Genomic DNA, 22582 nt, shown 5'->3' on the forward strand with positions numbered 1-22582 from the left:
CCATCTCTCGCCATCCCCATTCCCTCGCACCCCTCTCTCTCTCGCCCTCCCCTCTCTCTTCCCCTCCCCTCCCATTCCCGCCCCTCTCTCTGATTTCTCTCTCTCTCGCCCTCCCCTCACTCGCCCTCCACTATCTCGGGCCATCCCCTCTCTCTCGCGATCCCTATCTCTTGCCCGCCCCATCTCTCGCCCTCCCTTATCTCTCACCCTCCCCTCTTTCACACGCACCTCTTTCGCTCTCCAGTCTCTAGCTGTCCTCTCTCTCGCCCACCCCTCTCTTGCTCCATCCTGTCTCTCTCACCCTCCCCTCTCTCTCGCCGTCCTCTCTCTCCCCTCTCCTCTCTCTCGCCCTCCTCTACTCTCGCCCTCCCCTCTCTCTCCTTCCACTGTCTCTTTCTCACCCCCTTAGTCACACCTCATTCAACCTCCCCACTCACACTCCCCTCTCTTGCTCTCGCCCCTCTCGCTCGCCCGCCTCTCGCCCTCCCATCTCTCTCCCTCCCTGTGACTGCCTACACCCTCACTCGCCCTCCCCTCTATCGCCCTCCTCTCCCTCGCCCACCCCTATTCTCGCCCTCCCCTCTCTCGCACCGTTCTTTCACTCTCGCCTCTCTCGCTCTCCTCTCTCTTGCACACACTTCTCTCGCTCTGACCTCTCTCGCCCTCCCCTCTCTCGCACTCCCAACTCTTCATCTCGCCCCTCTCACTCTCCTCTCTCTCACAATCCCCTCTCTCGCCCTCCACTCTCTCTCCCTCCCCTCTCTCACCCTCATATCTATCGCCCTCCCCTCTCTCCCCTCCCCTCCCTCGCACTCCCCTCCCTCGCACTCCCCTCTCCCACCCACCCCTCACTTGCACTCCGCTTTCGCACTCCCCACTATCTCACCCTCCCGTCCACCTCGTCCTCCTCTCTCTCCCTCCTCTCTCTCTCCCACTCCCCTCTCTCGCACCCTCCCCTCTCTCTCGGCCTCCCCGCTCTCACCCTCCCCCCCTGTCCCACCCGTCTCTCTCGCCCTCCCTTCTCTGGCTCACCCCGCACTCTTCCACCACTCTCTCGCCCTCCACTCTCTCCTCTTCCACTCTCTCTCGCCCTCCCCTCTCTCGCCCTCCACATTCGACAACCACTCTCTCTAGCCCACCTCTCCCTCTTCTTCCACTCTCTCGCCCTGACCTCTGGCCCTCCCCATCACTCGCCGCCCCCTGTCTCTCGCCCACCACTAGCTCTCGCCCTCCCCTCTCTAGCACCCCTCCCTCCCATCTCTCACGCTCCCCTCTTTCCCTCTCACCTCTCTCGCACTCCTCTCTCTCGCACACCCTTCTCTCGCACTCCCCTCTCTCGCCCTCCTCTCTCGCACCCCCATCACCTGCTCTCGCCTTCTCGCTCTCGTCTCTCTTGCACACCAGTCTTACGGCATCCCCTCCCTTGCCCTCTCCTCTCTCGCCCTCATATCTCTCGCCCTCATATCTCTGCCCCTCCTCTCTCTCCCTCCCCTCTCTCGCACTTCCTTCTCACTCTCTCTCCCACCCCCCTCTCGCCCTCCCCCTCACTCGCACCCCGGCTGTTGTCTCTCGCCGTCCCCACTATATCGCCCTCCACTCAAACTCGTCCTCCCTTCTCTCACTCTCCAGTCTCTCCCACTCCCCTCTCTCTCACCCTCCACTCTCTGTCGCACTCCCCTCTCACTCCCTCCTCTCTCTCACCCTTACCAATCTCGCCCTCCCCTCTCTCGCCCTCCCCACCCTGTCCCAAACCCTGTCTGTTGCCCTCCTCTCTCTGGCCCACCCCTCGCTCTTCCACCACTCTCGCATCCTCTCCTTTCTCCCCTTCCCCTGTTTCTCGCCCTCCACATTCGCCCACCCGTCTCTCTTGCCCTCACCCCTCTCTCGCCCTCCCCTCTCTCTGGCACTGCCCTCTCTTTCCCTCATCTCTCTCTCGCTCTCCCCTCCCTCGCCCTCCCCTCTCCCTCGCCCTCTCCCTCCCTCCCCTTCTCTCGCCCTCCCTATTTCTCCTCCTGCCGTCTCTCGCTCTCCCCTCTCTCACGCTCCCCTCTCTTTCTCCCTCCCCTCTCTCGCACTCCTCACTCTCTCGCCCTTCAATTTCTCTCACCCTCCCCCTCTCTCTTGCCCTTCTCTCTCTCGCACTCCTCTCTCTCTCACGCTCTCCCCACTCTCTCGCTATCCGACGACCTTGCCATCCCCTCTCTCTCGCCCTCCCTTCTCTCTCCCTCCCCCCTCTTCCCCTCCCCTCCATCTCCCATTCCTCTCTCTCTGCTTTCCCTCTCTTTTGCTCTCTCCTCTCTCGCTCTCCGCTCTGTCGCCCTCCCCTCGCTCGACCTCCCTGATCTCTGGCCCTCCCCTATCTCTCACCCTCCCCATCTCTTGCATTCCCCTATCTCTCGACTTCCCCTACCTCTCGCCCACCCCTATCTCTTGCCCACCCCTATCTATCGCATTCCCCTCTCTCGTCCTCCCTCACACTCCCCTCTCTCACCCTCACCCTCTCCCCTTCCCCTCTCTCCCGTCCTCCCCTGTCTTGCCCTCACCCTCTCAACCTCCAGTCTCTCTCAGCTCACCCCTGTCTCTCGCCCTGCCCTCTCTCTCGCACTCCCCCTCTCTCTCCCTCATCTCTCTCGCGCTCTCCACTCTCTCGCCCTAGACCCTCTCCCCCTGCCTTCTCGCCCTCCCCTCTCTATCAGCCTCTCCCTCTCACCTCCATTGTCTCTCACTCTCCCCTCTCTTGCCCTCCCCTCTCTCTCGTCCTCCTCTCTCTCCTTCCCCTCTCTTTCTGCTTTCCGTCTCTCCCTCCCATCATTCTCCGCCCCACTCCCTCCCCACTATCTCCGCTTTCGAGTTCCCTTGCTCTCCCCTCTCTCGCCCTACACCCCTCGCCCTCCACTCTGTCGACTTCCCCGATCTGTGGCCCTCCCCATCTGTCGCCCTTCCCAAATCTTTCACTCCCCTTTCTCTCGCCAGCCCATATCTCTCGCTCACCCCTGTCTCTCGCCCACCCCATCTCTCGTCCACACCTCGCTTGCCACCCTCACCCTCCCCCTCCCCCTCCCACCCTCCCCTCTATCGCTAGCGCCTCTCCCACCCTTCCTTCTCTCGCCCTCCCATTTCTTGTACTCCCCCTCTCTCCCTCCCCTCTCTCGCCCTCCCCTGTCTCGCCCTCACCCTCTCTCTCACTCACCTCTCTCTCGCTCTCCCATCTCTCACCCTCCCATCTCTCGCGCCCCTCTCTCACACTCCCCTATGTCTGACCCTCCTGTATCTCTCGCCGTCCCCTCTCTCTCCCTCCGCTCATTCTCCCTCCCCTCCCACTCCATCCACTCTCTCTCTGCTTTTGCATTCTCTTGCTCTCCCCTCTCTCGCTCTCCCTTCCCTCACCCTCCCATCTCTCACCCTCCTCCTCTCCCATTCACCTCTCTGTCTCTCCTCAGTCGCGCCCTCACCCTCTCAAACTCCACTCTCTCTCGCCTCACCTCCCTCTTGAACTCCCCTCTCTCTCGCACTCCCCCCTCTCCCTCACCTCTCTCTCGCTCTCCACTCTCTCGCCCTCACCTCTCTCGCCCTCCCCTCTCTCGCCCTCCCCTCGCTTTCGCCCTCCACCTCGCTCACCCACCATTCTCTCTCACCCTCACCTCTCTTTTACCCTCCACTCTCTCGCACACATCTCTCTCTCTCGCACTGCTCACTCTGTCGCCATCCCCCTCTCTCGCCCTCCCCTCTCTCTCGCCTTCCCAACTCTCTCCCTCACCTCTCTCTTGCCCTCCCCTCAAACCTTTTCACTCTATCTCCGCTTTCCCTCTCTCTTGCTCTACCCTCTCTCGTTCTCCCCTTTCTCGGCATCCTCACTCTCTCCCCTCCATGACCTCTGGCTCTCCGCTATCACTCACCCTCCCCTATCTCTCGCCCACCCCGATCTCCTGCACACCCCTCTCTCGTCCTCCTCACTCTCGCGCTCCTATCACTTGCTCTCGCCCCTCTCGCTCTCCTCATTCTCGCACACCCCTCTTTTGGCCTCCCCTGTCTCGCGCTCCCCTCTCTCGCCCTCATATCCCTCGACCTCCTCTCTCTCCCTCCCCTCTCTCGCACGCCCCTCTCCCTCTCTCTCCCACCCCCCTCTCGCCCTCCCCCTCAGTCGCACCCCCGCACTTCTCTGTCGCCCTCCCCACTATCTCGCCCTCCCCTCTACCTCATCCTCCTTCTTTCTCACTCCGCTCTCTCTCCCACTCCCCTCTCTCTCACCCTCCCCACTCACGCCCTTCCCTCTCTCACCCTTACCAATCTCGCCCTCCCCTCTCTCTACCTCCCCACCCTGTCCCACCCCTCTGTCTTGCCCTCTCCTCTCTGCCCCACCCCTCGCTCTTCCACCACTCTCTCGCACTCCCCTCTCTCCCCTTCCCCTCTCTCTCGCCCTCGCCTGTCTCACCCTCCACATTCGCCCTCCACTCTCTCTCGGCCTCCCCTCTCTCTCGCCCTCCCCTGTCTCTCACCGTCCCCTCTCTCTGGCACTGCCCTCCCTCTCCCTTCCCTCTCCCTCGCCCTCCCCCTCCATCCACTTCTCTTGCCTTCACAATTTCTCGACCTTCCGTCTTTCGCCCTTCCCTCTCTCGCCATCACCACTCTCACCCTCCCCTCTCTCACGGTCCCCTCTCTTTCTCCCTCCTCTCTCCCTCTCCCTCAATCTCTCACTCCCTCCTCTCTCTCTCCCTCCTCTCTCACCCCCTCCCCTCTCTCGCTCTCCCCACTCTCTCGCCCTCCATTCTCTCTCGCACTCCCCCTCTCTCTTGACCTCCACACTCTCGCACTCCTCTCTCTCTCTTGCTCTCCCCACTCTCTCGCTATCCCCTCTCTCTTGCCCTCCCCTCTCTCTCCTTCCCCCTCTCTTGCCCTCTCCTCCATTTGCTACTTCTGTCTCTCTGCTTTCCGTCTCTATTGCTCTCCTCTCTCTCGCTCACCCCTCTGTCGCCCTCCCCTCTCTCGACCTCCCCGATCTCTGGCCGTCCCCTATCTCTCACACTCCCCATCTCTTGTACTCCCCTATCACTCGCCTTCCCGTATCTCTCACACTGGATTAGTGGTGCTGGAAGAGCATAGCAGTTGAGGCAGCATCCAACGGTGCTGCCTGAACTGCTGTGCTCTTCCAGCACCACTAATCCAGTATTTGGTTTTCAGCATCTGCAGTCATTGTTTTTACCTTTTCCACTATCTCTCACCCACCCCTAACTCTTGCACACCCCTATCTCTCACACTCTCCTCTCTCGCCCTCTCTCACACTCCCCTCTCTCACCCTCCCCCTGTCCCCTTCCCCTCGCTCCCGTACTCCCCGTCTTGCCCTCAGCCTCTCAACCTCCACTCTATCTCACCTCACCTCCCTCTCGCCCTCCCCTCGCTCTCGCATTCCACCTCTCTCTCCCTCACCTCTCCCTCGCTCTCCACTCTCTCGCCCTCCACTCTCTTGTCCTCCACTCTCTCGCGCTGCCCTCTCTCTCACCCTCCCCTATCTCTGACCCTCCATTCTCTCTCCCTCTCCCCGTCGCTTGTCCTCCCCCCTCTCTCATCTCCTCAATCTCCCTCCCCTTCCTCTCCCTCCCCTCTCTTTCTGCTTTCCGTCTCTCCCTCCCATCACTCTCCCTCCCCTCTCTCTCCGCTTTCGATTTTTTTGCTCTCCCCTCTCTTGCCCTAACCCCCTCGCCCTCCCCTCTCTCGACTTCCCCGATCTATGGCCATCCCCATATCTCGCCCTTTTCAAGTCTTAGACTTCCCTTTCTCTCACCATCCCATATCTCTCGCTCCCCCATCTCTCGCCTCCCCATCTCTCACCCACACCTCTGTCGCCACCCTCCCCTCCCCCTCACACCCTCCCCTCTCTCGCCCTCCCCTGTCTCGCCCTCCAAATTCGCCTTCCACTCTCTCGCCCTCCACTCACTCTTGCCCTCCCCTCGTTCGCGCCATCCCCTTTCCCGCATTCTCCACTTAATCTCCAACTGTTTTCTTTCGCCCGCCACACTCTCTCCCGCCCCTCTCGTCTCCTCCCCCACTCTCGCCGTCACCACTCTTGCCCTCCCCTCTCTCGCCCTCCCATCTCTGTCCCAACCCCTGTCTCTTGCCCTCCCCTCTCTCTCGCCCTCCCCTCTCTCGCCCACCCCTCTCTCACCATCCCCTCTCTCGCTCTCCCCTCTCTAGACCTCCCCTCTCTCTCACCCTCCCCTCTCTCTCACCCTCCCCTCTTCGCCCTCCCCAGTCTGCCACACTTCTCTCTCTCTCTCCCACAGCCCATTCTCCCCCTCACCTCTCTTCGCCTCACCCTCTCTCACCCTCCCCTCTCTCGCCTTTCCCTCTCTCTCTCACACTTCCCTCTCTCGACTCCCCTCTCTCGCCCTCCCCTATCGCACCCTCCCCTCTGTCAACCTCCCCTCTCTCGCCCTCCCCTCTCTGGCCCCCCCTATCTCTCCCTCAACTCTCTCGCCCTCCCCCTCCCTTCCCCTCTCTCTCACCCTCCCCTCTCTCTCGCTCTCCCCTCTCTGCCCCACCCCTTTCTCTCCCACCACCCTCTCTCCCCCTCCCCTCTCTTCACCTCCCCCTCTCTCGCACTCCCGCTCTCGACCTTGCCTCTCTCTATCACTTCCCTCTCTCGCCCTCCCTTCTCTCGCCATCCCCTCTCTCACCTACCCCTCTCTCGACCTCACCTCTCTCACCCTCCCCTATCTCTGACCCTCCATTCTCTCCCCCTGCTCCCCCTCGCTTGTCCTCCCCTCTCTCTCATCTCCTCAATCTCCCTCCCCTTCCTCTCCCTCCCCTCTCTTTCTGCTTTCCGTCTCTCCCTCCCTTCACTCTCCCTCCCCTCTCTCTCCGCTTTCGATTTTTTTGCTCTCCCCTCTCTTGCCCTAACCCCCTCGCCCTCCCCTCTCTCGACTTCCCCGATCTATGGCCATCCCCATATCTCGCCCTTTTCAAGTCTTTCACTCCCCTTTCTCTCACCATCCCATATCTCTCGCTCCCCCATCTCTCGCCTCCCCATCTCTCACCCACACCTCTGTCGCCACCCTCCCCTCCCCCTCACACCCTCCCCTCTCTCGCCCTCCCCTGTCTCGCCCTCCAAATTCGCCTTCCACTCTCTCGCCCTCCACTCACTCTTGCCCTCCCCTCTTTCGCGCCATCCCCTCTCCCTCATTCTCCACTCAATCTCCAACCCTTTTCTTTCGCCCGCCACACTCTCCCCCGCCCCTCTCGTCTCCTCCCCCACTCTCGCCGTCACCACTCTTGCCCTCCCCTCTCTCGCCCTCCCATCTCTGTCCCAACCCCTGTCTCTTGCCCTCCCCTCTCTCTCACCCTCCCCTCTCTCTCGCCCTCCCCTCTCTCGCCCACCCCTCTCTCACCATCCCCTCTCTCGCTCTCCCCTCTCTAGACCTCCCCTCTCTCTCACCCACCCCTCTCTCTCACCCTCCCCTCTTCGCCCTCCCCAGTCTGCCACACTTCTCTCTCTCTCTCCCACAGCCCAAATCTCCCCCTCACCTCTCTTCACCTCACCCTCTCTCACCCTCCCCTCTCTCGCCCTTCCCTCTCTCTCTCACACTTTCCTCTCTCGACTCCCCTCTCTCGCCCTCCCCTCTTGCACCCTCCCCTCTGTCACCCTCCCCTCTCTTGCCCTCCCCTCTCTGGCCCACCCTATCTCTCCCTCAACTCTCTCGCCCTCCCCCTCCCTTCCCCTCTTTCTCACCCTCCCCTCTCTCTCGCTCTCCCCTCTCTGCCCCACCCCTTTCTCTCCCACCACCCTCTCTCTCCCTCCCCTCTCTTCACCTCCCCCTCTCTCGCACTCCCGCTCTCGACCTTGCCTCTCTCTATCACTTCCCTCTCTCGCCCTCCCTTCTCTCGCCATCCCCTCTCTCACCTACCCCTCTCTCGACCTCTCCTCTCTCACCCTCCCCTATCTCTGACCCTCCATTCTCTCCCCCTGCTCCCCCTCGCTTGTCCTCCCCTCTCTCTCATCTCCTCAATCTCCCTCCCCTTCCTCTCCCTCCCCTCTCTTTCTGCTTTCCGTCTCTCCCTCCCATCACTCTCCCTCCCCTCTCGCTCCGCTTTCGATTTTTTTGCTCTCCCCTCTCTTGCCCTAACCCCCTCGCCCTCCCCTCTCTCGACTTCCCCGATCTATGGCCGTCCCCATATCTCGCCCTTTTCAAGTCTTTCACTCCCCTTTCTCTCACCATCCCATATCTCTCGCTCCCCCATCTCTCGCCTCCCCATCTCTCACCCACACCTCTGTCGCCACCTTCCCCTCCCCCTCACACCCTTCCCTCTCTCGCCCTCCCCTGTCTCGCCCTCCAAATTCGCCTTCCACTCTCTCGCCCTCCACTCACTCTTGCCCTCCTCTCTTTCGCGCCATCCCCTCTCCCTCATTCTCCACTCAATCTCCAACCCTTTTCTTTCGCCCGCCACACTCTCCCCTGCCCCTCTCGTCTCCTCCCCCACTCTCGCCGTCACCACTCTTGCCCTCCCCTCTCTCGCCCTCCCATCTCTGTCCCAATCCCTGTCTCTTGCCCTCCCCTCTCTCTCGCCCTCCCCTCTCTCGCCCACCCCTCTCTCACCATCCCCTCTCTCGCTCTCCCCTCTCTAGCCCTCCCCTCTCTCTCACCCTCCCCTCTCTCTCACCCTCCCCTCTTCGCCCTCCCCAGTCTGCCACACTTCTCTCTCTCTCTCCCACAGCCCACTCTCCCCCTCACCTCTCTTCACCTCACCCTCTCTCACACTCCCCTCTCTCACCCTCCCCTCTCTCTCGCCCTCCCCTCTCTCGCCCACCCCTCTCTCACCATACCCTCTCTCGCTCTCCCCTCTCTAGCCCTCCCCCTCTCTCACCCTCCCCTCTCTCTCACCCTCCCCTCTTCGCCCTCCCCAGTCTGCCACACTTCTCTCTCTCTCTCCCACAGCCCACTCTCCCCCTCACCTCTCTTCACCTCAACATCTCGCACCCTCCCCTCTGTCACCCTCCCCTCTCTCGCCCTCCCCTCTCTGGCCCACTCTATCTCTCCCTCAACTCTCTCGCCCTCCCCCTCCCTTCCCCTCTCTCTCACCCTCCCCTCTCCCTCGCCCTCCCCTCTCTGGCCCACCCTATCTCTCCCTCAACTCTCTCGCCCTCCCCCTCCCTTCCCCTCTCTCTCACCCTCCCCTCTCTCTCCCCCTCCCCTCTCCTCACCTCCCCCTCTCTCGCACTCCCGCTCTCGACCTTGCCTCTCTCTATCACTTCCCTCTCTCGCCCCCCCTTCTCTCGCCATCCCCTCTCTCACTTACCCCTCTCTCGACCTCACCTCTCTCACCCTCCCCTCTCTGTCCCACTGCGCAGTCTCGCCCTCTCCTCTCTCTCACCCTCCCCTCTCTCTCGCCCTCCCCTCTCTCAACTCCCCTCCCTCTCGCCATCCCATCCCTATCGCCGTCTCCACTCACGCCCTACCCCTCTTGCCCTCCGCTCTCTCTCGCACTCCCCTCTCTCTCCCTCCCTCTCTCTCACTCCCCCTCTCTCCCTCCCCTCTTTCCACCTCTCCTTTCTCTCGCTCCCCTCTCTCTTGCCCACCCCTCTCCCTTCGCTCTCTCTCTCCCCTGCACTCTTCCTCGCCTTCCCCACTCTATAACTCTCCCCTCTCATTCGCCCTCCCTTCTCTGTCCTCGCCCCTCAACCTCCCTTCGCTCTGCCATCTCTACCCCTGCCCTATCTCTCCCCTCCACTGTCTCTGTCTCCCCTCTCTCGCCCTCCCCTCTCCCTCCCTCCCCTCTCTCGCCCTCCCCATCTCACCCTCCTCCTCTCGCCCTCCACTATGTCTTGCCCTCCCCTCTCTCTCGCTCTCCCCTGTCTCACTCGTATTCCCTCTCTCTCTCCATCCCCTCTATCTCGCTCTCCCCTCACTTGCCCTCCCGTCTCCAGCCCTGCCCTCTCTCGCCCTCGGCACTCTCTCGCCCTCCTCTCTCTAGCGCTCCCCTCTCTCTCCCTCCTCTCTCTCTCCCTCCCCATCTCTCCCTCCCGTCTATCTATCTCCCCTCACGCTCCCTCCCCCCCTTCGCCCTCACCACTCGCTCATAACCCCCTCTCTCGTCCTCCCCCTCTCTCGACTTCCCCCTCTCCCCTTTCACACTCCCCTTTCGCTCTTCCTCCCCTCTGTGTCCCTCCCCTCTCAACCCATCTCTCCCTCCCCTCTCTCTCCCTCCCCATCTCTCCCTCCCGTCTATCTCGCTCCCCTCACTCTCCCTCCCCTCCTTCGTCCTCCCCCTCTCTCACCTTCCATTCTCTCGCACTCCTCTCTCTCTCGCCCTCCCCCTCTCCCCCTCCACTCTCATCCCCTCCCCTCCATCACTCTCCCCTCTCGCCCTCCGCTCTCTTTCGCCCTCCCCTCTCTCCCTTTCCCCTCTCTCTCGCCCTCCCCCTGTATCGCCTTCCCCATCTCACGCTGCACTAACTCCCGCCCTCACCACTCTTTCACCCTCCCCACTCTTCCACTCCCCTCTCTCTCCCTCCACTCTCTCGCCCTCCCCCTCTCCCCTTCCCCTCTCTCTTACACTCCCCCCTCTCGCCCTCCCCATCTCACCCTGCACTCTCTCTCGCCCTCAACTCTCTCGCCCTCCCCTCTCTCTCGCAGTCCCCTCTCTCTCCCACCCCTCTCTCTCCCTCCACTCTCTCGCCCTCCCCTCTTTCGCCCTCTCCCCTCTCTCGCTCCCCTCTCTCTTGCCCTCCCCTCCCTCTCCCTCCACTCTCTCTCCACTACACTCTCGCTCACCTTCCTCTCTCTATCGCTTCCCCTCTCATTCGCTGTCCCTTCTCTGTCCTCACCCCTCAACCTCCATTCTCTCTGCCGTCTCTATCCCTCCCCTCTCTCTCCCCTCCCCTCTCTCTCCCTCCACTCTCTCGCCCTCCCCCTCTCCCCTTCCCGTCTCTTACACTCCCCCCTCTCGCCCTCCCCATCTCGCCCTGCACTCTCTCTCGCCCTCAACTCTCTCGCCCTCCCCTCTCTCTCGCAGTCCCCTCTCTCTCCCTCCCCTCTCTCTCCCTCCACTCTCTCGTCCTCCCCCTCTCCCCTTCCCCTCTCTCTTACACTCCCCCCTCTCACCCTCCCCATCTCGCCCCATCTCGCCCTGCACTCTCTCTCGCCCTCAACTCTCTCGCCCTCCCCTCTCTCTCGCAGTCCCCTCTCTCTCCCTCCCCTCTCTCTCCCTCCACTCTCTCGCCCTCCCCTCTTTCGCCCTCTCCCCTCTCTCGCTCCCCTCTCTCTTGCCCTCCCCTCCCTCTCCCTCCACTCTCTCTCCACTACACTCTCGCTCACCTTCCTCTCTCTATCGCTTCCCCTCTCATTCGCTGTCCCTTCTCTGTCCTCACCCCTCAACCTCCATTCTCTCTGCCGTCTCTATCCCTCCCCTCTCTCTCCCCTCCCCTGTCTCTCCCTCCCCTCTCTCGCCCTCTCCTCTCCCTCCCTCCCCTCTCTCGCCCTCCCCCGTTTCACCCTCCCCCTCTCGCCCTCGACTATGTCTTGCCCTCGCCTCTCTCTCGCTCTCCCCTCTCTCTCGCTCTCCCCTCTCTCTCTCGTATTCCCTCTCTCCCCATCCCCTCTATCTCGCTCTCCCATCACTTGCACTCCCATCTCTCGCCCTGCCCTCTCTCGCCAACGCCACTCTCTCGCCCTCCTCTCTCTAGCGCTCCCTTCTCTCTCCCTCCCCTCTCTCTCCCTCCCCATCTCTCCCTCCCGTCTATCTATCTCCCCTCACGCTCCCTCCCCTCCTTCACCCTCACCACTCTCTCATACACCATCTCTCGTCCTCACCTCTCTGGACTTCCCCCTCTCTCCCTTTCACTCTCCCTCCCCAACTCTCCCTCCCGTCTATCTAGCTCCCCTCACTCTCCCTCCTCTCCTTCGTCCTCCCCCTCCCTCACCTTCCATTCTCTCGCCCTCCCCTCTCTTTCGCCCTCACCTCTCTCCCCTTCCCCTTTCTCTCGCCCTCCCCCTGTCTAGCCCTCCCCATCTGACCCTGCACTATCTCGTGCCATCACCTGTTTCACCCTCCCCACTCTTCTGCTCCCCTCTCTCCCCCTCCACTCTCTTGCCCTCCCCTCTCTCCCCTTCCCCTTTCTCTCACCCTACTTCTCATGCCCTCCCCATCTCGCCCTGCACTCTCTCTAGCCATCATGTCTCTCTCGCCCTCCCCTCTCTCTCGCACTCCCCTCTCTCTCTATCCACTCAATCTCCCTTCCCTCCTTCCCCCTCCCCGCTCTGTCGACATCCCCTCTCTCCCCCGCCCCTTCCTTTCGCCCTCCACACTCTCCTGCTCCCCTTTCTCTTGCCCTCTCCTCACTCTCCCTCCCCTCTCTCCCCTACACTCTCGCTCGCCCTCCACTCTCTATCGCCCTTCCCTCTCATTTGCCGTCCCTTCTCTGTCCTCACCACTCGACCTTCCTTCTCTCGCCATCTCTACCCCTCCCCTCTCTCTCCCCCTCCAATCTCTCCCCTTCCTTCTCACTCGGCCTACACTGTCACTCGCCTACCCCCCTCAAACGCACTCCCCTCTCACTCCCTCCCCTCTCTCGCCCTCCCCCTCCATCCATCCCCCTCTCGCCCTCCCCTGTCTCACCCTTCCACTCTCGCCCTCCACTCTGTCTTGCCCTCCCATCTCTCACGCCCTCCCCTATCTCTCGCACTCTCCTCTCTCTGCCTCTATTCTCTCTCGATCTCCCCTCACTCGCCCTCCCCACTCTCTCGCCCTCCTCTCTCTCGTGCTCCTTTCTCACTCTCCCTCCCCTCTCTCTCCCTCCCCTCTCTACCTCCCGTCTATCTACCTCCCCTCACACTCCCTCCCTTCCTTCGCCCTCTCCTCTCTCTCGCCCTCCCCTCTCTCTCAACTTTCCCCTCTCTCACCCTCCCTTCTCTCGCCCTCCCCTCTCTGCCCACCCCTCTCTCTCGTCTTCCCCTCTCTGGCCCACCACCCTCTCTTGCTCCATTCTCTCGCCCTTCCCTCTCTCCCCTTGCCCTCTCTCTCACCCTCCCCCTGTCTCGCCTTGCCCCTGCGCCCTCCACTCTCTCTCGCCCTCCATTCTCTCTCTCCCTCCCCTCTCTCTCCCTCCCGTTTATCTACCTCCCCTCAATCTCCCTCCCCTCCTTCGACCTCTCCTCTCTCTCGCTCACCACTCTCTTGCCTTCCCCTCCCTCTCCCTCTCCTCTCTCCCCTACCTACTCACTCACCCTCACCTCTCTATCGCCCTCCCCTCTAATTCGCCTTCCCTTCTCTATCCTCCCCTCAACCTCCGTTCTCTCCGCCATCTCTTCCCCTCCCCCCTCCCCTCACCTCTCTCCCCTTCCTTCTCGCTCGCCCTACCCACTCGCTCGTCCAATCCTCTCTATTGCTTAACCTCTCAATCGCCTTCCGCTCTTACTCCTCATCCCCTCTCTCCACTCATTCCTTCCTCCCCTCTCTCTCGCCCTCCCTCTCACCCCCTTCCCTCTCTCCACCACTCCACTCTCTGTTCCTCAATTCTCACTCCCCTCTCAAACGCTCACCTCTCTCCCTCTCCACTCCCTCTCGCCCTCGACTCGCTCTCGTCCACCCTTATCTCTCCCTCCCATCTCTCGCCCTCACTTCTCTCCCCCTCGCCGCTCTCTTGCCCTCCCCTCTCCCTCGTCCAGCACTCTTTCTCCCTCCCCTCTCTCTCGCCCTCCCCTCTCTGTCCATCCCCTCTCTCGCCCTCTCTTCTCCATCCCTCCCCCTCTCGCCCTCCCCATGTCTCACCCTTCCCCTCTCGCCCTCCACTCTGTCTTGCCCTCCCATCTTTCTCGCACTCCCCTCTCTCTCCCGCCCTTCTCTCTCGCTCTTCCTTCACTCACCCTCCACTCCCTCGCCCTACCCTCTCTCGCCATCCACTCTCTCTTGCCCTCCCATTTCTCACGCCCTCCCCCCCGCCCTTCACTCACTCTCGTCCACCCTTCTTTCTCCCTCCCCTCTTTCACCCGCTCATCTCTTGCCCTCCCTTCTCTCCCCCTCGCCTCTCTCTTGCCCTGCTCTCTCCCTCGTCCAGCACTCTCTCTCCCTCACCACTCTTTCGCCCTCCCGTCTCTCCACCTTCCCTCTCGTACCCTTCCCTTTCTCTCGCTCTCCATTCTCTGTCGGCCCCTCCTCTATCGCCCGCCCCTCTCTCCCCTTCCCTCCCTTCCCCTCCACTTTGTCTCACCCTCCCCTCTATCTCGCCCTCTCTTCTCTCGCTCTCCCCTCTCTGTACCACACCTCTCACTCTCCCTCCCCTCTCTGGCCCTCCCCTTTCTCTCCTTTGTCTCTCTCACCCTCCCCTCTCTCCGCTTCCCCTCTCTGTCGCTCTCTTCTCTCTCTCGCCCTCCCCACAATCTCGCACTCCCCTCTCTCTCTCACTCCCCCTCTCTCCCTCCCCTTCTCTCGCCCGCCCTCAGTCGCCCTCCCCTGTCACTCGCCCTCCCCTCTCTCTCTCTCCCTCCACCTCTCTCCCTCCAGTTTTCTCGCCCTACCTCATCTCTCGCCCTTCCCTCTCTTGCCCTTCCCACTCTTGCCCTCCGTGCTCCCTTTTGACCCTCCCCTCTCTCTCACCCACCCACTCTCCCCCTCCCTTCTCTCCCCCTCCCCTCTCTACCCCTCCACTATTTCTCACCCTCCCCTCTCTCCCCCACTCCTGTCTCTCCTTAGTATCACAATCGGACTCGATTACATCTCATCCTCCACGCTCTTACCCTCCCCTCTCTCTCCCCTCATTCACCGCCTCCCCTCTCTCCCCCTCCCCTCTCCTTCACCCTTCACTCTCTCACTCGCCTCTCTCGCCCGCCCTGTGTCTTGCTCTCCCCGCTCTCTCGCCCTCCCCTCTCTCGGCCCCCTCGCTCTCCCCTCTCTCTGGCTCTCCTCTCTCTCTCGCTCTCCCATCTCTCTCTCTCCACTCTCTCGCACTCCCTGCTGTCTCCCTCCCCTCACTCACCCTCCCTCTCTCTACCTCCCTTCTCTCCCACTGCCCTGTCTCTCCCTGTCTTCTATCTCTGTCCCCACTCTCTCCCTCCCCTCTCTCTCCCACCACTTCTCGCCAACCCCTCTCTCACCCTCCCCTCTCTCTCTCATCTCTCTCGCTCTCCTGTCTCTCTCGCTCTCCCCTCTCTCTCGCACTCCCCTCTCTCGCCATCCCCTTTCTCCCTCCCCTCTCTCCTGTCCTCCGCTCTCTAGATGTACACTCTCTCTCGCCCTCCCCTCTCCCTCTTTCCTCCCTCGTCCTGCCCCCTCTCTCGCCCTCGCCTCCCTCTCGCCCTTCCCTATCTCGCCCTCAAATGTCTCACCCTCCACTCTCTCGCCCTCCCCTTTTTCTTTCCGTCCCCTAACCCACCCTCCCCTCTCTCCCTCCCCTCTCTCCCCCTCCCCTCTCTTTCGCACTCCCTCTTTCTCACCCTCCCCTCTCTCACTCTCCTCTCCTTTGCACCCTCCTCACTTTCTCCCTCCTTTCTGTCTTGCCCTCCCCTGTTTCTTGCCCTCCACTCTCTCTCCCTTCCCTCTGTCTCACCCTCCCCTCTCTCACCATCGTCTATCACTCGTCCTCCTCTATCTTTCGCCCTCCCCTATCTCTCGCCCTCCCTTATCTCTCGCTCTCCCCATCTCTCACCCTCCCCATCTCTCGCCCTTCCTGCACTCCCACCCTCCTCTCTCTCCCCTCCCCTCTCTTACCCTCCGGTCTCTCTCACTCCCCACTCACTCCATCCCCTCTCTCACACTCAACTATTTCTTGTTTTCGTCTCACTCGCCCTCCAATCCATCTCCCTCCTCCACGCTGTCGCCCTCCCCTCTCTCTCCCCTTATTCACCCCTCCCCTCTCTCCCAGTCCACTCTCTCCCCCTCCCCCCCTTCTCTCTCTCCATTCCCTCTCTTGCCCGCACTCTCTCTCTCGCTGTCCCCTCTCTCTCGACCTCTCCTCTCTCGCCCTCCCCCTCTTGCGCTCCTCGCTCACGCCCCCTCACCCTCCCCATCTCTCACCCTCCCCATCTCTCGCCCTTCCCACTCTCCCGCCCTCCTCTCTCTCACCCTCAACTCTCTGTCGCCCTCTCCTCTCTCCTCCAATATTTCTCGCCCTCATCTCACTCGCCCTCCAATCCATCTCCTCCTCCACGTTCTCATCCTCCCCTCTCTCTCCCCACCTCTCTATCTCTCTCCCCTCTCAAGCCCGCCCTCTCTCTCGCCCTCCCCACTCTCGCCCACTCCTCACACGCCCAACTCGCTCTCCCCTCTCTCTCTCGCTCCCCCCTCTCTCTCACTCCCCCCCCTCCTTCTCATCTCGCACCCTCCCCTCTCGCTCCCTCCATTTTCTCTCGATCCCCTCTCTCTCCCTCCCCTCTCCCGCCAATCCCTTCTTTCCCTTCCCTTTCTCTTGCTCTCCCCTCTGTCGCTCTCCCCTCTCTCTGTCCCGTCTCTCTCCCACCCCTTCTCGCCCTCCCGTCTCTTAACCTCGCCCTCATTCTCTCCCTTTTCTCTCACTCTCCCCTCTCTCTCGCCCTCCCTTCTCTCTCGCTCTCCCCTCTCTCGCCCTCCCCTCTCTCTCCCTCCCCTCTCTCACCCTCCCCTATCGCTACCACCCCTGCTCACCCTTAAGTCTCTCGCCCTCCTCTTTCTCGCCCTCCACTTCTCGCCCTCCCCTCTCCCCATCCTTCCCCCTCTGTCGCCCTCCCTTCCTTCTCTCTCGCCATCACCTCACTGTCTCGCCCTTTCTCTTTCCCTCCTCTCTCTTCCCCCTCTATCGTCCCCTCCCTCTCTCCTCCCCTCTCTTGCTCTCTCGCTCTCCCCTCTCTCGGCCACCCTGCTCTCTCCCTCCGCTCTCTCGCTCTCTCCTCTCTCTCCCTCCCCTCTCTCTCTGCCCTCTCTCTCTCTCTACCCCCTCTCTCTTCCACTCCTCTCTCCCCGCCCTCTGTCTCGCTCTCCCACCTCTCTCGCTCTCCTTCCTCCATCGGTCTCTCCTGTCTCGCCCTCCCCCTCTCTCCCTCCCCTCTGCCTCTCCCTCCCCTCTCTCTCCCACCCATTCTCGCCCTCACCTTTTTCGCCCTCCAGTTATCGCCCTCCCCTCTCTCCCATCCTTCCCTCTCTGTCGCCCTCCCTTCTTTCTCTCTCCATCGCCTCTCACTCTCTCGCCGTCTCTCTTTCCCCTATCTCCCCCTCTCAATTCCCCCTTCTCTCTTCCCCTCTCTACCCCTCACCTCCCTCGCCCTCCCCTCTCTCGCCCTCCCCTCTCTCGCCCTCCCCTATCTCTCTCCACTCTCTCTCGATCCCCTCTCTCCCTCCCCTTTCTATCCCTCCCCTCTGTCTCGCTCTTCCATCTCTCTCGCTCTCCTCTCTCTCTCGCTCTCCCTTCTCTCTCGGTCTCTCCTCTCTCGCCGTCCCCTCTCTCTCCCTCCCCTCTCTCTCACTCCTCTCTCTCTCCCTTCCCTCTCTCTCTCCCATACCTTCTCACATTCCCGTCTGTCACCCTGCTTTTTCTCGCCCTCCATTTCTCCCCCCTCTCTCTCCCGCCATTCCCTCTCTCTATCTCGCCCTCTCTCTTTCCCCCTTCTCTCTGCCCTCTGTCTTCCCAATCTCTCTCGCCCTCCCCTCTCACCCTTCCCTCTCTTCGATCTTCCGCGCTCTCTCGCTCTACCCTCTCTCTAGCCCTCCCCTCTCGCACTCTCTCTCTCGTCTTGTTCTCTCTCCCACCCCCTCTCGCCCTCCCCTCTCTCGCCCTCCTCTGTCTCACCCTCCACTCTCTCGGCCTCCCCTCTCTTTATCCCTCCCCTCTCTTTCTCCTTCCCCTCTCTCTCTTCTTCCCCTCTCTCTCGCCCTCCCTCTCTCTCACCCTCCCCTCTCTCAGCATCCTCTCCTTCTTACCCTCCACGCTCTCTCTCCGCTCTGTCTTGCCCTCCCCTGTCTATTGCCCTCCACTCACTCTCACTTCCCTCTCTCTCACGCTCGCTCGCTCTCTCCCTCCACTCTCTCTCACCCTCCCCTCTCTTATCCTTCCCTATCACTCGCCATCCTCTATCATTTGCCCTCCCTTATCTCTCGTCCTCCCGTCTCTCGCTCTCCCTTCTCTCGCTATCCTCTGTCTCGCTCTCCCGCTCTGGCTCTCCCCTCTCTCTCCCTCCCCTCTCACTCCTGAACCTCTCTCGACCTCTCCTCTCTCTCCTTCCCCTCTCTCACCCTCGCTTCTTCGCCCTCCCCCTCTCGTCCTCCCCTCTCTGTCGCCCTCTTCTCTCTCTCGCCATCTCCTCTCTCTCTCGCTCTCTCCTCTCTCTCTCTCCCGTCTCTCACCCTCCCCTCTCTCTGTCCCGCGCCTCTCTCTACCTCTCCTCTCTCTCTCCTTCCCCTCTCTCTCCCTCCCTTTTCACACCCACCCCTCTCGGCCTCTCCTCTCTCAACCTGCCCTCTCTCGCTCTCACCTCTCTCTTCTTCAACTCTCTCTCCTACCCCCCTCTCTCCCTCTCCTCTCTCTCCACTCTTTCTCCCCTCTCTATCTCCCCCACTCTCTGCTCTTCTCTCTGTCAATTGTCGCCACTCAATGTCTTTCTCTCTCGCGCCACTCTCTCTCCCCTTCTCTCTCGCCCCCTCACTCACACTCTCCCCCTCTCTCTCCCCATCTCACTATCTCCCACCTCTCTCCCCCTCTCTCTACCCTCTCCCATCCTTTCTCTCTCCCTCTCTCCACCTTCACTCTCCCAACCCTCACTCGCCGTTCCCTCATTCGCCCTCCCCTGACTCGGCCTCCCCTGTCTCGCCCACCCCGATAGAGCCCTTCCATCTCTCGCCCTCCCTCTCTCTCTGCCCACCTCTCTCTCCTTCACTCGCCCAACCCTCTCTCCCAACGCTCTCTCTCCCACACCTCTTTCCCAACCCTCTCTCTGGCCCCCTCTTTCTGACCCCTCTCTCTGTTCCCCCCTCACTCCCCTGACTCTCTCTCTCCCCACTCTCACGTCCTCTCTCTCTCGTACCCGCTCTTTCCCCCCTCTCCACACTCTCTCTCCCCTCTCCCCCACCTCCTCTCTCTATCTCCCCTCTGTCTCTCTCCCCCTCTCTCCGCATCTCTCTCTCGCCCCCTCTCTTTCCCGTTCTCTCTCCACTCTCTTTCCACCCTCTGTCTCCACGCTCTGTGTTCCGTCCCCTCCCTCGTTCCCTCTCCCTTATCCTTCTTTCTCCCGCTCGTTCACTCCCTCTCTTTCTCTCTCCATTCTCTCTCTCCCCCCCTCTCTCCCCCCCCCGCTGTCCCTATCTTTCCCCCCTCTCTCGGCCCTCTCTCTCAGTCCCACTCTCTCTCCTCCTCTCTCTCTCCCTCTTGCTCTCCCTATCGCTCTACCCCTGTATCTCCCCTTTGTCTCTCCCTCGCTCTCTGCCCACCTCTCTATGCCCCTCTCTGTCCCCCTCTCTCTGCCCCCCTCTCACTTTTCTCACCTCTCTCCCTTCTCTCTCTCGTCCCCCCTTTCTAAGCCCAATCTCTCTGTCTCTCTCCCTCCTTTCTCCCCCCCCTCTCTACCCTCTCTCCCTTCACTCTCTCCTCATCTCTCTCCAACCTCTGTCTCTCCACCCTCTCTCACCAACCTTTCTCTCTCGTCCCCTCTCTCTCGTCCTGTCTCTCTCCCCCTCTCTTCCACTTCTCTCTCTCCCCCTCTCTCTCCCCCTCTCTCTGTCCCCCGCTTTCTGGTCCCCACTTTGTCCCCCTCTCTCTGACCCTCTCTCTCTGTCCCCCCTCACTCTTCCCCTCTGTCTCCCCTCTCTCTCTCGTCCCCCTCGCTCCCCAATCTCTTCTCCCTCTCCCTCTCTCTCTACCCTCTCTCTCCCCCTCTCTCTCGTCCCTTCTCTCTCGTCCCCTCTATCTCGTCCCCTCTCTCTTGTTCCCTCTCTCTACCCTCTCTCGTCCGCTCTCTCACACCCTCTCTCTTCGCCTCTCAGCCCCCCTCTCTCACACTCTCTCTCCCCCTCGCTCTGCCCCCTCTCTCCCCACTCTATCTCCAACCTCTCTCTCCCCCCACTCTCTCTCCCCTCTCTATCTCCCCTTCTCCCACTCCCCTCACTATCGTCCCCTCTCTCTAATCCCCTCTCTCCCCCTCACTCTGTCCCCCTCCCTCTGCCCCCCTCTCTTTTCCACTGTCTTCTCCCACTCTTTCACCCACTCTCTCTCGTCTCCTCTCTCTCTTCCCCACTGTCTCCCCCTCTCTCTCCCACTCTCTCTCCACCTCTCTCTCACCCTCTCTCTCCCCCTTTCTCTCTCACCCTTTCTCTCTCCCTCTCTCTCTCCTGACTCTCTCCACCCTTTCTTTCCACCCTCTCTATCGTCCCCTCTCTCTCGTCCCCTCTCCCTCCTTTCTCTCCACCATTGCTCTGCTCCCCTTCATCACGCCCCTCCCTCTCTATCCTCTCTCTCCAACCTCTCTCCATCCTCTCTCTCATCCCCTCTCACTCATCCCCGTCACACCCCCTCCCTCTCTCCCCCTCTCTCTATCCCCCTTCTCTCTTGCCCCATCTCTCTCTCCCCTCTCTCACGCCCCTCTCTCTCCACCCTATTTCTCTTCACCCTCTCCCTCTCCCCCTCTCTTGTCGCCTATCTCTCATCCCATCTCTCTAATCCTCTCTCTCTTGTCCCCTCTCTCTTGTCCCATCTCTCTCTCCCTCTCTCTGGCCCCCTCTCTCTGCCTTCCTCCCTCTCCTCCTCTCTGACTTCCTCGCTCTGAACACCTCTCTCTCTCTCCCCTCTCTTTTGTCCCCGCTCTGTCGCCCACTCTCACTCAACACCACTCTCTCCCCTTCCTCCTCTCTCTACCTATCTCTCACCCCCTCTCTCTCCTTTCTCCCCTCTCACTGTACCCCTCTCTCTCCTCTCTCTCGTCCCCTCTCTCTCATCCCCTCTCTCTCACCCCTATCTCCCCCTGTCTTCCCCTCTCCCTCACGTCTCTCTCTCTCCTCTCTCTCCTTCAATCTCTCTTCCCCTCACTCTCCATCCTCTCTCTATCCACCCTATCACTCTCCGACTCTCTGTCTTCACCCTTTCTCTCTCCACCCTCTCTCTTGTCCCCTCTCTCTCGTCCCCTCTCCCTCCCACTTTCTCTGTCCACTCTCTCTGTCCCCCTCTCTCTTTCCCCACTCTCTCCGCCTCTCTATCCTCCTCTCTCTCCCCCTCTCTCGCCCCCTCTCTCCCCATCTCTCTCCACCCTCTCTCTCCCTCTTCTCCCTCCCCCAAAGTCTCCACCCTCTCCCCTTCTCTCTGTTCACCCTCTCCCCATCTCTCTTCCCCCCTCTCCCCATCTCTCTCTTCACCATCTCCCCATCTCTCTCTCCCCATCTCTGATCGCCTCTCTGTCCCCCTCTCTCTGCCCCTCTCTCTGTCCCCCTCTGTCTCGCCCCTCTATCTCGAACCCACATTTCCCCCTCCCCCTCTCTATCTCCCCGTCGCTCTGTCTCCCCTCTCTCTGTCCGCCTCTCTCTCCCCTCAATCTCCCACTCTCTCCCCTCTCTCACACCACCCTCTCTGCCCACCCTCTGTCTCTGAACCCTCGCTCTCTGCACCCTCTCTTTCTCCACCCTCTCTCTCTAGTCCCATCTTTGTCGTCCCCTCTCCCTGCTCCCCTCTCTCGTCTTTCTCTCAGTGTCTCTGTCCCCATCCCTCTTTCCCCCCTCTCTCTCCTCTCTGGCTCTTCTCTGTCTCTACACACCTCTCTCGTCCAATCACTTCCGTCCCCTCTCCCTCCCCTTTCTCTGTTCCCCCAATCTCTTTCCCCTCTCTCTCTCCCCTCTCTCTCCCCCGTCTCTCTCCCCTCTCTTCCCCCTCCCACTCCCACTCTCTCTCTCCCTCTCTCTCTCCCCTCTCTCCCCCCTCACTGTGTCTCCCTCTCTCTGTCCCCCTCTCTCTGTCCCCCGCTCTCTCCCACTCTCTCTCTCCCCTCTCTCTCTCTCTCCCCCATCTCTTGTCCCCTGTCTCTCGTCCCTAAATCTCGAACCCATCTCTCTCGTCCCATCTTTCTCGTCCCCCCCTCTCTCTCTCCCACCCTCTCTCGTCCGGTCTCTCACCCCCTCTCTCTCTCCCACTCTCTCTCCCCACTCTCGCTCCACGCCCCTCTCTCTTCGGCACTCTCTCCCCTTCTCCCTCTATCTTCTCTCTCGTTCCCTCTCTATCCCCCCTCTCTGTGTCACCCTGTCTCCTTTCCCTTCTCTTCTCCCTCTCTTTCATTCCTTCTCTCTAATCCCCTCTCTCTCGTCCCCTCTGTCTCCCCCTCTCTCCCCCTCTCTCTCCCCCTCTCTCCCCGTCTCTCTTCCCCCCTCTTTCTCCACCCCTTCTGTCCCCTCTCTCTCCCGCACTCTCTCACCCGCTCTCTCTCCTCTCTCTCCACTCTCTCTGCACCCTCTCTCTCACCACCCTCTCTCTCCTCCCCTCTCTGTCGTCTGCTCTAACCTGTCCCCTCTCTTTCTCCCTCTCTCTGCCCCCCCTCACTCGCCCTCTCGCTCTTTCATACTCTCCGCCCACCTCTCTCTCTCCCTTCTCACTGCTCCATTCTCTCACGCCCCTCCATCTACACCCTCTCTCTCCCCCTCTCTCGTCCCCTCTCTCTCC

Source organism: Chiloscyllium punctatum, chromosome 14 (assembly GCF_047496795.1).
Source record: "Chiloscyllium punctatum isolate Juve2018m chromosome 14, sChiPun1.3, whole genome shotgun sequence".
Taxonomy (NCBI): domain Eukaryota; kingdom Metazoa; phylum Chordata; class Chondrichthyes; order Orectolobiformes; family Hemiscylliidae; genus Chiloscyllium; species Chiloscyllium punctatum.